Here is a 10,827-nt window from a genome sequence, read left to right as displayed (position 1 = left end):
TGTCACATTTTTACAGTTTCCCTGAAACACAGGAGCAGAGTATGGAGTGATGGGAAGGGTGCAGTTCCTACCAGAAAGAGTGACTACACATTCACCTGTTTTACAAACACGTGGCCAACTGACGGCACACCCAAACCCACTTCTACTTCTGCTTCCTTTACCTAATGTCTTAAGATGCAGCCTTACCTGCAGACCCCTATTAAAAGAACAGAAAACCATCGTGTCTGATTTCAACCTTCTTCCTCAAATTTCAGAACCTGAAGGATCAGTACAAAAAGCCCAAAACCAAGCTCCCAAGTGCCCACCGTACATGTGATAAATTTGTCTGGGAATGCGCCAGGACACCTCTATCAAGTAAGTCTGCTCTGACACAGGGAAGGGTCCTTACCCAAAATTCCTGACTCATCTAGAAGAGCTTTTGCACAGTGATCACTTTGGCTGCACTTGTATAAACGCAGGAAACAGAGAAAAACATAACCGTGAAGACCAGCGCAGTGTTTACTTGGACAGGCTAGTTTTGAGGAAATCTAGTCAGGTGGTAAAATGGCACACAAAAATGTAAATTGAAAGTACGGATACCACTCGCTGAAGTATCTGCTTCAGCAGCAAAGTAGTCCCATTTTTCTAGTGTTTTCAGGTCTGTGTGAGGGGACATCAGCATCAGTATTCTTACTTTGTCCCTGTGGAGCTGCCACCGCAGGAGGAGTTGTCAGGTGCCCTCTCCGAAGGGGTGGATGCCCGGGGATTCTTTTGCTGAGTAAATCTGAAATCGGAATATGAATTTCCTAGTTGCAAACAGAATGAAAAACCATTCAAGTCAAGCCGAATATTTCCCTTAACCCCAGGGGCTTCCTATCGCTTCTAAGCATTCTTCAAAGCCTCACAAGTTTCCACGTGAAACTAGGAAGGATCCCCTATGGCATTGCTGTCATGTGAAGAGATGTCCGGCGTTTCTTGGCTGCAACTTTGGATAAAGAAATTTAGCAAACAAAGAGTAAGTCAAAAGAGAAATAAGCTGAACTGCAGCAAGCCAGTATTTGTTGTGGCAACATCTGGCTGAGGTAATTGCTGCTGTTTCGCTGATTCTTACGTGCTATCTTCTTCCTCACTCGAGGAAGATTTCTTCAAGCTTCCTCACTCGAAGAAAGAAGCTGTGTAGATGACAGGACCCAGGCAGCTTCAGTGCGCAGTAACTGGCATGGCCATACCAGGGTACTTCCTTCTGGTGAGCGCCCTCCCGCAGTCCTACAAGACCAGTACAAATTTTCATTTACCTTTCTGGTGATATTCCCTTGGCTTCAATGGAGTCTTTCATTGAAGGGGAAGCAGTAAACATATTGTTAACTATAATTCCCTGCAAGGCTGGGATACGCAGAGCTGAAGGAGCATGGGAAGACTCATGGCATGGGGAGGGGTTGGGTGGAAATGATTCATTTATGGATGCCTGTTCAGGAAATATCAATAACTCTGTGGCAGCTTGATACTGACTTTGAAAACAAAGAATGAAAATGAATTTATAAATGATAAGCAAAGAAAATGTTTAAAAACCTGGATGAGGTTTTACCCACATGGCTGGTCTTAGTCAAGGATTCCACGAAGCAGAAGCATGATAGCCTCATGCTTTTGTGGCTCGACCCCACTTTATCTCCTGGACAGTGATAAATGGTGGGCTGGAAGGAAAATTGCTTCAGACATGTGCAGACTTCCACAGCTAATCTGAATTTTGACATTTAACTGGCTTTGAAGCATGTGAAATGAGGATGGCGTAGAGCATAATAATATAAGCTTCAGTGACTTTCCCATAACAGAGCAATAACAAATACTTAATAAAAGTGTCACAGACATTGGCAAAATACAGACTATCCTGTTCCTTTGTTGTGTTTTTGTCCCTAAATATAACTCAATATTGTGGCCGTGATCTTTGCTTAATGGTGACCTTCAAGCTTAAGAACAAATTGGACTTGTGGCTATATTTATATACACAGACACGCACACACATAAAGACACTTTTCTTTCTGACAGAGAAAACCTAGCAGAGGTAAATACCCATTTTTCCCACAGGCTTTCTTGTTCAGGAATAATAAGAATAAAATGTGAAATATTTTGGCTTTACTGAGACGTTTCTGGGAAGCGTCAGAAACACCATTTTCCTAGCTTCTTCCTGAAGGAGCCAGGGAATCACATCTTTAGCACAGACATCTTTACTCCCAAATGTTTCCCCAAGTATTCACGTCCTGTTTGTTCTCAGTTATTGCTTTTTTTCCAATGTAAACCATAGTATATAGCCTGAATTAAGAGTCCTTTCTCTTCTCATATTGTCTTGTTAGTTAGCCTGCGGCAGAGACAGAATTATGAGAATTCAGGAATTTTTGGATCCTCAAAGTGCCCCATCTCTCTCTGGTCCTTTTAATTCTCTTTCCTGCCCCTTCCTTTGTCCCTCCCAGACTCTTTCTCTGTTACACTTTAAACCATTTCAAGATACAAAACAATGAACAGTTTTACAAAGCAAAAAAAGTCTTTAGTGCTTTGACTATGAATAATACTAAAGAAGTTTTTCTTTCAAAGGTTTGAAACATAACAAAAACTAAGGCAAAGCAAAAATGGTTTTAGGAGGGAAAAAACAAGCAGGGTTTGCCAACGGGGTGGCTCTCTTTCCTCACACAGGAAAGAAGAAAAGCCGGCAATGACTTCTCCGAGATTTTTTGTTTTTAATATGATTTTGTACCAGGAAAAGAACTAGTCTGATTAACCGTGAAAAAGGAAGATAAAAAGACTTGTTAAGGAGACTTTTCTTTGAGGCAAACAATGGTCATCAGTGTAGGTACATTATGGAAGGTCCTGGCAAGATGCACTTGGGGAGAGCTGATGATATTTTAGCCTCTGACTTCCTCAAGGCTGATTTAACCCTGAAGGAAAGGGAAGAGACGTGAAAACCTTCTTTTGTGTTGCATTGCAAGTACTTCTCAGCTCCAATCTGGCAGCTCTTCCTTTGGGCAAAAGTTGGGGCCAGTTCTGGCAGTACTTACGGCAGAGGTTTTGGGATCCCAACAGCATTCCCTGAAAGCAGATGCTATTTTGAAGGCTGAAGCACTCTAAGCTGCACAAGTGAGCAAATGAATAGATGAGGGAAAAGGGAGACTCCACATAGGAGGCTCCATAAGGAGACTTTCCTCCTTTGGCAGAAATCAAGCCTGATGATAGCAGCATTTTTAGGTATTACTCTGAGATGTCAGTGAAACACCCCAGACAACTTCTTGGCATCTCTGCTGGAACCTGGAGGCAACCGGTGGGCATGGCCTTTCTGTACTTTCTTAGACGTAAGGCTTAATGAACTCCAGCTGGATTTCTTGGAACCCCGAGGATTTTCTCCAAGGGAGCAACCTCTTGGAGCACAAAAACTCTTACAAACACCTGAAGTTTCTGACAGCTGTATCATCTCACTTTTTTTTTTTTTTTGTGAAACCAGGAATAAAAGAGAAATCTTTTGTGTTTCTTCCATACACCGCGCTTTTATGTTACTCTTACACTGAAAACTTCTGTTTCCATTCTATGCTCTTATGCTGTATATTGCAGTTGCGAGGGGTTATCTCTGGCTTCAATGAGTGCAGATATGGTCTTATCTGAACAGGAAATCACATGTATTTCTGTGAAATAGCTTTTGTACTGCTTCTTCTTCCCCCTGAGCCCACAAATGACTGTACTGGTTTTCTTATGGCTCTGTGGAGGGATAGAGGCAGCATCCTTCTTTGTGTCTGAGCCCTCATACTCAAAGTCATCCCTTGCTTTGACTCCGCTCACAGTGGTTGTTAAAGTTCAGTTTTTTATTCAGAGGTCTCTCAACAGTCACTCACATTCAGAGATTCAAAACATTCTGAAGAGCAAACGCCGCAAAAGCAGGTAAAGAAAAGGAAATCTCAAAAAAAAAAAATGGTCAGGGAAAAAGGTAACTTGAAGGAAAAGTTGCTAGGCTGAAGGCAGTAAGCTTAGCTTCAGGAGCAGAGAACCTTACCCTTCAGCCCAGCGGAAAACCCTGTTTTTCTGTAGGACTGGAAGGCGTCTGCTTTGTCCTTGCAGTTCGGCATACAATCCAGTGATACTAAGAGGGGATGTTTTCTATAATTGTTGTACCTGCGGTTTTTCGTGGTGCCGAGTTCAGCTTTGAAAATATAACCACAAGCGCTACTACAGGCTTAAGAGTTTTATCACCTGCAGCGTCAGCCAAATGGGAGTTTTCCATGTAAGGAAACCATCTTGAGCGGTTGTCTTTCTCAACGCTAGTCTTCATCCAAGGCCTAGAGTTAAAAGAGTTATTTGAAGTCCTACCACAAGCACATGCAAGCATGAGGCAGCGTTATCTTCAAACAGCTCCTGTCTTGATCATCAGCCAGATTTCCAGGCTGCTCCCTAGAGACGCAGCAATACTAACAGAAAGCACCAGCTGGTACTTTGTAGGAGCTCTACAGTGTATTTCAGAAGGGGCGATAAGGCCGTGGTTCAGAGAGGTTTGTTAAGTCAAGAGGAAGTTGTGAGTAAATATATAAAGATGCAGTCAGTCTGCTTGAAGGGCAGAGTTCACCCTAGCTGGGCTTTAGGGCCTTCTCTGTATAGACACGACAGAGACTCAAGTTCAGATGAGTACTTGGGGAGATTCCTAACAAGCTCTGAAGACCACAAATGAGCGGGACTGTTCAGATCCAACAATCTGATTTGACCATATTTCTAACTCTGATAATATATTTTTTGTAAATACAAAACTTTGTGCTCACTGAGTTACAGCATAATTCTTTACGTTAGAAACTAGCTAAACAACTTCCTGGGCATAGCAACGTAGGTAAAACAAGAACTGATAAAAAAACTCAAAGTAAATACAAGATTATGGTCCTTTTTCCATGAAACCACATAACTGTATAATAACAACAGTTTTTAAAGGTATGGCGGTTCATTCTATATGACTGTTCATTCTCCAGATGCAAAAATACTTTATGAAACAGCATTTCGGTGTTTTTTTTCCCACTTGATTCAATCCATGAAGTGCTAGAAACCTTACAAGGCTGTTGTCTCAGAGCTCATTCCCGCTCTGGAGCAGGCACGTTTGTGCGATTCTGCAGAATGTATACTTTAGGGAGCTGAGTTCCCTGATGGAGGAAGTGAGTAACTCGGTTTGACTTCAGTGGCAGTTACTCATATCCTGTGAGGAGACAATTGGGAAGGGGGAAAAAAACACAAGAAGAGCATAATCTAGGCAAAGAGATAAAGGGGGTGTGTGGGTGGGGGATGAAATGACAGTCAGTGAAGCTTTAGCGGTAAGTGGTTCTCACTTATTCCCTTTGCTGGCACAATCTAGAGAAATTTGTCGTAACTGCAAGAACACAAGTGGTAGGACAGTAAGATGATCCACGATCATTATAATTTCCTTGGTTATCTTCTAACACTTTATCTTTCAGTAGCACATAGAATAATATGAAAATGTTAAATACAACTTCAAATTTGTGTTCACAGACAAATCGCAGAATCACACAGAATCACAGAATCTTCAGAGCTGGAAGGGACCTCTAGAGATCATCTAGTCCAACTCCCCTGCTAAAGCAGGATTGCCTACAGCACATCCCTCAGGGCTGCATCCAGGCGAGTCTTGAGAATCTCCAGAGAAGGGGACTCCACAGCCTCCCTGGGCAGCCTGTTCCAGTGCTCTGTCACCCTCACCGTAAAGAAGTTTTTCCGTGTATTTGAACAGAACTTCCTATGTTCTAGCTTGTGCCCATTGCCCCTCGTCCTGTCACTGGGAACAAATGAAAAGAGTCTGGCACCATCGTCCTTCAACCCTCCCTTTAGATACTTGTATGCCATAATAAGGTCTCCCCTCAGCCTTCTCTTCTCCAGGCTAAAGAGTCCCAGCTCTCTCAGCCTTTCCTCATAAGGGAGATGCTCCAGTCCCATAATCATTTTAGTTGCCCTACGCTGGACCCGCTCCAGTAGTTCCCTGTCTCTCTTGAACTGGGGAGCCCAAAACTGGATGTAGTATTCCAGTTGTGGCCTCACCAGTGCAGAGTAGAGGGGAAGAATGACCTCCCTCGACCTACTGGCCACAGTCTTCCCTATGCAGCCCAGGATTCCATCGGCCTTTTTGGCAACAAGGGCACATTGTTGGCTCATGGATAATTTGCTGTTTACCAGGACCCCCAGATCCTTCTCCTCAGAGCTGCTTCCCAGCAAGTCCACCCTTAACCTATACTGGTGCTTAGCATTCTTCCTCCCCAGGTGCGGGACCTTGCACTTGCTTTTGTTGAACCTCATTAGGTTCTTCTCTGCCCAGCTCTCCAGCCTGTCCAGGTCACGCTGGATGGCAGCACGGCCCTGTTGGGGGGGAGGGGTGTGATGTGTCTGTATACATGTTTATATGCACAGAGCTATAGGAGGGGATTTGGATATTTAGGGATAAGGCTGAAAAACATCCTTAGGAGTTAACTCACTACTTCATGCATGACTTCAAGGTTCAACCCTGACTTGTCTATTGCTTTATGGATCGAATCCAGTAATAACTGCGTGTAATACTTGACAAGAAGAGCCTTTACTGTGTGCAGAAATGTGTCACTCGGGAATCCAGAGAGCACATGACCAATTACATTTGGGCTTGCTCATTCCAGATTCAGGTACAGAAATGCTGGATTATGGAAACGGCCAACAGCCTTTGGCCAGTGGTGACAACAACACAGCAGCTTCCTTCAGGGCGGGCAGGAACTACCTGCGTTTCTACAGTGTTCTTCCTACGGCTTCCTCTGCCCCTCCAGCAGAGGAGTTTCTCCAGCAGAGCAACGAAGGGGTTCGGTCAGCGCTGAGGGAAAGCTGGGTGCATTAGAGGCAGGCTTGGATCCAGCCTTCCCTGGTGTTTGGGGATGCTAGGGTCTGGCATTTTGGTTCAAGCTTGTGTCGCTGTTAAATGTTTTACTGCACAGTGTGGACGGGCCAATAAATGGAGCTGGCTACAACAGCTCCAGCTGACACTAGCATTCTCTAAAGAAGTCTATAGCTTGGATTCAATTGATGTAGTCCCTTGCTTGGATCATTAATTTCTGCAGTAAGTCTGGGGGCATGATGAGAAGGCTGATCTATTGCTTCCCAGCAAAGGCAGTTCAGAACACGCATAACTTGGAGCAAATGGTATGGCACTAACGCATCAGGCTGTGCCCATACATAAGTGCTGAATCAGGGCCATAAAGAAGGCTAAGTCTAATGCACCGTATTTAAAATGCTTCCTGAAAGGTTTTGGAAATCTCTAACATCAACTGAGATTGCGTACCTGAGAAATGAGTTCAAAATAGGTTGAGGCAGGCTTATTTTCATGTTGTGAAGAGGCCAGAGGTACTTTAAAAAGTTCAGCAAACTGCTTGCCTGCCATTTAAGGAGACCAGCAATGCCACCTCAAAAATACTGTACCTAAAATCACAGGGGAAGCAGAGCTTCACAAGCATATTTTAGAGCAGTTTGAAATCACTGTCACCCCATAACACACTGTGCACACAGCATCTACCCTGGCAGGGCGGGAACTATAAGCTCACAGAAACCTGGATCTTCATAAGCAAAAAGAAGTATTTATAAGGGAGGAAAAAAAAATGAGAAAGGATGTGGGGAGAGGCATGGAGACCAAAATTATTTTCTTACTCTTCCCTTTTTTTCTCCAAATCCCTTTGGCAAAGAATCCCCTCCCCCAAGCCTTGACAATAGGTGTGATAAAGCCCTTGGCTAACATATTTCTGATCTCCTCAGGCAGCAGCTCAGGTTTGGGGTTGTTTTTTTCTGGAGAAAGCACTGCTTACATAGTTGCATGAAGGGGTTTTGAGCAGCAGAGCCAGCTGCGAGGCTGATGGATTTTGGGAGGATAGCTGTGCCAGGTCCTTGAGGACAGAGAGCCTTTGAGGGAGCACAGGGAGGTAACCGGGATGAGGGTGCCACTGGAGATGCGCAGACACAGACAGTACCTGTCAGACACCCACAGACTGGTAGAAATATATTGAAGCCAGGCAAAAATGGGATGTAAAGAAAAGCTTTGCGGAGTGTATGTAGAAAAGGCCAGGCTGAGGGGGAGTATTCAAGGGTCTCTCTGCCAAGAGATCAAGATGGTGAATCAAGCAGCCTTAGCTTAAGATTTAAAGAATTAAAGGTAGAAGAGATGATGGGTCAAGTAGACAAGATGCAGATAGAGTAGGTTAACAAGCCATTGTGTGATGTCTGCAGTATTTTATTATGTTTGTCATCTATCAGCGAGCTCCTCTTCTCCCTCTTTCTATCTCCCATCTTCTGACACTCAGAATAACTTTGCTGTAATTACATACTGCAGTTTAGAGTAATCATTTTCTTTTTTAGAGTGGTTGGAGACCGTTTAGAAATATTTGAGTCTGTATTTGTCATGAGACTGTAAATAGCCTTAACCCTTTGGGCTATGGCCCCAGGAGGCATGGGACAAGCACATAATTCCCTGTCCAGAAGCAGAGGGCACCAGATTCTCCTCCTTACAGACACCCACTCCGGCGTATCATCAGCCTTAGGTGGAGAGAAGTTTTTAAAGGATGATATGGTGACCTCAGTAACACAACATTGTGCACAATGTTCACCTTTTGTTCTCTATTAACTGTCTTTTGTTTATTTAATTGGCTACCAAATCTCGCTAGATGTTTCTAGTGGCTTCCTGGTTAAACTCCGTTAACGTGAGTATTTAGGTCAAGCCAGCCTACCACTAAGAGAGACACGAATTGTATCTATCTGAATATCTGTGTCTGTGGAGCGAATCCGAAAAGTCCCTGAAATCTTTCAAATGTGATTATTCACCTCCCTGCTCAGCACCTGAAGCTATTTTTAATATTGATATACCAAGGAAGGCATCTACAAGCCTATGTGATAAGCAAACATAGCAGACTTGGGAATGACATAAGTCTGCAAAACCCCTGTCCCACTGCCTCTCCAAAAAGACATTAATGAAAATGTTGTGATTAGCGAGAAATGTCTGGTCAGCTTAACTATTAACACAGACTGAACTATTCAACCTTACTAATAAAGGCAAACTTGCGGGCACTTCTTGTGGGATGACATTTTTCTTGGGTGACATCATTCTACAATAATTTCTTGAAAACACCGTGATGAAACAGGCAACGAGACAAGTATTCTGGCCTTTCCAAACACCTGTGAGTCAGCCCAGACTGCTTTTTCTTCCTCCAGAGACAGTCACAGAGCCATTTTTCTGAAAGCTGTAGCAGTGACAGAGGCAGTAATACAAAGAGTAATTAAAGCACGTTGTTGACATATTCTGGCACTCTCAACTTTTCAATCAATCAGGCTTTTCCCCTCCCCCCCCCAACTTATTCCCATTTCACAAGGTTTATTTATTGTATATCTCAATCATTTGCAATATTAAGGCACGCAAGTTTTAAAAACCTGATTAAATTGTTTCACTCTTTTTTGAGTATTGTGTGAGCTGGTGGCACCTCGCTGACTGGGCAGGGAGCGGGGAGAAAATCAGCATCAGACAGGAAACACTTTAAAAATACAGGTTTCATACTTTAATATCCAAAGCACGCTGCAACTTTGGTCATCCATCTTTGGTCATCCATCTGTCCCCTGTGGCAAAGGGACACGTCTGCCTCGTTAAACTCCTGTTGAATTACGGTAGGCCCTAGTCCTCCCTACTCCTTTTATCCTGGCACACCACAGGAACAGCTGGCACGTGGTAGAGACTCGGACCCTATCTGCGTTGGGAAACTCAACTGGTTTGTCGCTTGGTTGACTTGTGCTGTCCTTCACCATGACATACACATTTGCTAACCTCCCCGGTAACAAAGGCCAGTTTTGTCCAAAGCCAACATCATTTCATCTTGTGGCCGGCGTGAAATGAAGCGGTAACATGGTTCATTGGGTAAATCTACTTAAAAACACTGTAACGAAGGGCACAAGGGAAATCCCTACTGCTCTGAGACAAAGGGCAGGGTTTGAATGGGAGCATCGGTGCCAAAAGAATGCTTGCACTTTTCCTTCTTTGTGGATAACGAGAGCAGTTTGTTTTAAGACCTGTCTTTCCAGCATTTACTTCAAAAACTAAATCAACTTACAAACTACTAAAAGGCGTCAATACCAAAGTACATCTTTTTCATCAAGTAAGCAGTATGCAACTGGTAAATGCAGTCAGATTAATCTCACCCCAAGACGTGTATAGGGCCCATGGTATTTACTCTATTGTTGCCTGCCCGGTTCCTTTATATTTAATTACATTTATTTTGATTTGCCAGAGAATCATCAAATCAAGTTGACAGGACAGTCTCTTGTACGAAAACCTAATTTCAGAGAAAAAACAGGTGAAAGTATAGCAAAGCAAATAGCAGAGGTAGTCACAGCCATACTTGGCTGTTTCATCTGAGACACAGAAATAATTTTCTGTCTCTTTATTCCAGTTCAGAATGGATGTGTCTCCTGTTGCAAGATGCTATGCGGATATTCCACTTGTTGGGATGCACAATTCAACTAAACGGGTATGCTGGGCATGCAGCAAGCCCTGGACTTCAGGAGAGCAGACTTTGGCCTCAAGGGACCTGCTTGTCAGGGTAACATGGGAAAAAGTACTGAAGGGAAGAAGGGACCAAGAAAGCTGGTTAGTATTCAAGGATCACCTCCTCCAAGCTCAAGAGCGGTGCATCCCAAGAAAGAAGTCGTCAGGCAAAAATGCCAGGAGGCCTGCATGGATTAACAAGCAAGCTCAAAAGCAAAAAGGAGGCCTAAAGAGGGTGGAAGCAAGGACGGGTTGACTGGGTGGAATACAGAGAAACTGTCCGAGTGGCCAGGAAC

The 10,827-nt window shown here is 43.7% G+C and overlaps 1 protein-coding gene across 2 annotated transcripts in view; it reads right to left on the bottom strand.

Annotated features, from left to right (window-relative positions):
* Nucleotides 1–475: 475 nt before the first annotated feature.
* Nucleotides 476–10,827, bottom strand: part of MED21 (mediator complex subunit 21) — a 29,036-nt gene continuing 18,684 nt past the window's right edge. The window contains exon 6 of one of the 2 annotated variants that reach the window (XR_012587051.1): nucleotides 476–1,245. The gene's annotated coding sequence lies outside the window, so the exon portion shown is untranslated. Of the gene's footprint in view, nucleotides 1,246–6,331; nucleotides 9,240–10,827 lie in introns of those variants that run through there. The other variant, XR_012587052.1, reaches the window with a different exon arrangement.

The sequence above is a fragment of the Larus michahellis genome, chromosome 1 (assembly GCF_964199755.1).
Source record: "Larus michahellis chromosome 1, bLarMic1.1, whole genome shotgun sequence".
NCBI lineage: Eukaryota > Metazoa > Chordata > Aves > Charadriiformes > Laridae > Larus > Larus michahellis.
This window is presented reverse-complemented; position numbering and strand designations above follow the sequence as displayed.